Genomic DNA, 3,579 nt, shown 5'->3' with positions numbered 1-3,579 from the left:
GCATTTTGGATGCGCCTCCATCATCTACCTGCGGCCCGACTCCGGAGGGAAGCCCGACCAGGACCGCCTGGTGGCTGTGTTCTACACGGTGGTGACGCCGCTGCTGAACCCCGTGGTGTACACGCTGCGCAACAAGGAGGTGCGGGTGGCTCTGCGGAGGACCCTGGCGCGAAGCCGCGGTGGTTTGAAATAAACAGCCGACCCACCTTGCCCTTTGCAGCTTTTGCAGGACTCATGCCCCTCCTGAAACTCGGTCTCCCCACTTGGGAGCCGGGGGCTGCTCCCATAACCTTGCGTGAGATAGCCTGTCCCGTAGGGCAATAGACAGGGGCTGAGACCCACCATAAAGTCTTGGGAAAGGCCTGCTGGTCCTTCCTTTTGTTCTGGACTTGGCTGGGATGCAAAGCCGTCTGCAGTGCAGCAGGTCACCAGCAGGTGGCGTCACAAACCCAGCCATGAGAGTGTTGGGGCGAGGCGGGCTTGGCTGAGCTCAGGCATTCCTTCCTTGGGCTCACTCAGAGCCTTTTGCTCAGCTTTTAGGGGCCAGGGCTGCTTCCTCCTCACCTTGGTGGGTAGGGGACCACTGTGTAGCCATATGCCATCCGCTGTGGCTCTAAGTGATTGCATAACCCAGGGTTTGGCCCTGCCTGGGGGCCCTGGGTGCCTGCTCCTAGGTCTTGGCTTTGAACAGGTCTGTGCTGCCTGCTTTTGGTTCTTTCTCCCGTCAGGATCAGCCTGAAATGCGGTTGTGTCCATAACTGTCTAGCTCTCTTCCCCTTGGAGCCGTCTTTTTTGTGTTGTATCATGGGACGGAAAGTAGGGGGACGTAAAGGAAAATAATTATGCAAGTAAAATTTAAATAACAAATATTTTTCATTTTAGCCAGTAAAATTTTTTTCTTATGAATTTTCTGCGTTCTTTGTATATTTTGGATGACAGTTCTTTATAAGTGATGATATTCTAGAAAGTTTCTTTTGGGGTCACTGGGTTGCTCAGTCTACTAAGCATCTGATTCTTGGTTTGGTTCAAGTCATGATCACCATTGGTGAATTTGAGCCCCACATCCGGCTCTGGTCTGGCAGGATAGAGTCTGCTTAGGAGTCTCTCTGTCTCTCTGTCTGCCCCTCCCCCTCTGTCTCTCTCAACCTAAATAAACTTTAACATGTTGTTTTAAAAAAAGTTTTTATTTAAATTCCAGTTAACATATAAAGTAATTTTAGTTTCGTGTGTCCAATATAGTGACTCGACACTTGCGTGTAACACCCAGGGCTCATCCCGTCTCCTGTGTCAATCATTCCACCCACCTCCCCTGTGTTATCCACCAGCGTGCTCTGTGACTGAGTCGGTGTCTATTGTCTCTCTTAGTTTTCTCCCTCTGCTTCGTTGTTTTGTTTCTTAAATTCCACATATACGTGAGATCAGAGGATATATGTCTTTCTCTGACTCATTTCATTTAGCATAATAGCCCCCAGTTCCTTCCACATGTTGCAAGTGGCAAGATTTCATCGTTTTTGGTGGCCGAGTAATATTCTATCTCTCTCTCTCACACACACACACACACACACACGCACACACACACCACTTCCCTATCCATTCATCTACTGATGGACACTTGGCAGCTTCCACAGTATCAGGTGTATCTTTTGTATAAACAGTTGTATGAAGCGATGTGGTACCTCCCGCCACACCCACTCCCACTACTCAGGAGCAGAGGACTGAGGGGCAGGATTTGAAACTTTATAGGAACTAAAGATGGCCCATTTTCTTTCCAAATCTAGTTTTGTCTGATGAGAGCCTCCTTACTGATGTCTGTCTCCCATGGGCACTCCTGAAGCTTTCTCGGCTCATTTCCTGCTGGTACAATTTTGGGGGACCCTCGGGGATTGTTCTAGAAACCAATTAGTTACCATAGTACATGAACATCATGTTGGGAATCACGGATCATAGTGTTCCTTTAGTGTTACTGGGCTGCCTCAATCCCCCTTTTTGGGAAAATGGAAATTTGATCTGTGTGTTTGTGGCAGGAGAGGGCACTTCATCCTCTCTCTTTTCTGAGGAAAAATCTGACAGGATCCAAGAAAGAATTGAGCCTAGATAAAATGATGAATTAAATGTTATGTGATCACATCTATTAGGATGGTTAAGACAACCCTTATCCTGCCCCTGAAAATGGCAAGTGTTGGCAAGGATTGGAGAAATTGGAGTCCTCACGCACTGTTCCTGGCCATGTGAGATGTGCAACCACTGGGGGAAACTGTGGCGGTTCCTCAGAAAAATAAAAGTGGCATTTTCTAGTCATCCTGCTTCTGGGTGTGTATCTAAAAGAAATCAAAGCAGGGTCTTAAGGACATGTTTGTATACCCACGTTCATAGCAGCACTTTTCACAACGGCCAAAAGTTGGAACCAATTGTCCACCGATAGACAAATGGAGAAGCAAAATGTGGTCTACCCATAGAGTATGATCATTAGTCAGCCTTAAAAGGGAAGGACATCCTGACATGGGCTGTAACATGGACTGACCTTGAGGGCATGATGCCATGATGCTCAGCGAAGTAAGCCGGCCGCACCAGGACAGAGGGCGGTGCGAATGTACTCCACACTGCCGGACTGTAGTCACAGACGTGGAAGACGTGGAAGATGGCAGGTTTTGGGTTAGGTATCTTACCACCTCTGAAACTGACAAATGACATGAAAAGCTATGCAGTCAGCGTCAGCCAGAGGAGGATTTGTTTGTCTTGCAAATATCCTGACACCGAAAGATCTGAAGGCACCTCCCTAGACCAGCAGAACCAGAAAGACTAGTACCACTGTACTCCGCCACAGTATGGTATCCACACACCCCTCCTTCCCATACACGCAGCACCCCTGTCCAGGGTCCCAATGAGTCATCTGTTCCCTGCATGGGGTTTGAAATAGGAGCTCTGTCTCTCAAGCCCTGCAGTGGCTTCTCGTGTTCTGGCGTCCTACGAACTCAAGAAAAAACCCAATCTCAGGGCGCCTGGGTGGCTCAGCCAGTTAAGCGGTTAAGCGTCCAGCTTCGGCTCAGATCATGATCTTGCGGTTCATGGGTTCAAGCCCCACGCTGGGCTCTGTAGTGACAGCTTAGAGCCTGGAGTCTGCTTCAGATTCTGTGTCTCCCTCTCTCTCTCCACCCTTCCGCCACTTGCTCTCTGTCTCTCTCTCAAAAATAAATAAACTTTAAAAAAGATTTAAAAAAGAAAAAGACAAACCCAATCTAGATGCGGAATAAATGTTAAAACCACAGTGAACAACAACAACAACAACAACAAAGTTTCAGCAGAACGTCGCCAAATTTAGCAGCTTGACATTTTTGTCAGGCAGCACTTATGAGACTCCTCCCCTTGCCAGAACCCAGTTCTTTGTCCCTTGTCTTCCCTGGTCCTGGGCTCTGCCGTCTGGGAGGCTCCTCACTGACCCCTGGCCCTCATGACCACTTCTCAAGCTTTCTCATTTCGTTTCCTGCTGCTGTGGTTTTGGGGACGCTTATGGTTCAACCTTGGGGACATTGTTTTATAAGCCAATCGGTCAACCGTCTTTTATCTTCCAGTTTCTCTAAA

This window comes from Suricata suricatta, chromosome 12, assembly GCF_006229205.1.
Source record: "Suricata suricatta isolate VVHF042 chromosome 12, meerkat_22Aug2017_6uvM2_HiC, whole genome shotgun sequence".
In the NCBI taxonomy this organism is placed as follows: Eukaryota; Metazoa; Chordata; class Mammalia; order Carnivora; family Herpestidae; genus Suricata; species Suricata suricatta.
This window is presented reverse-complemented; position numbering follows the sequence as displayed.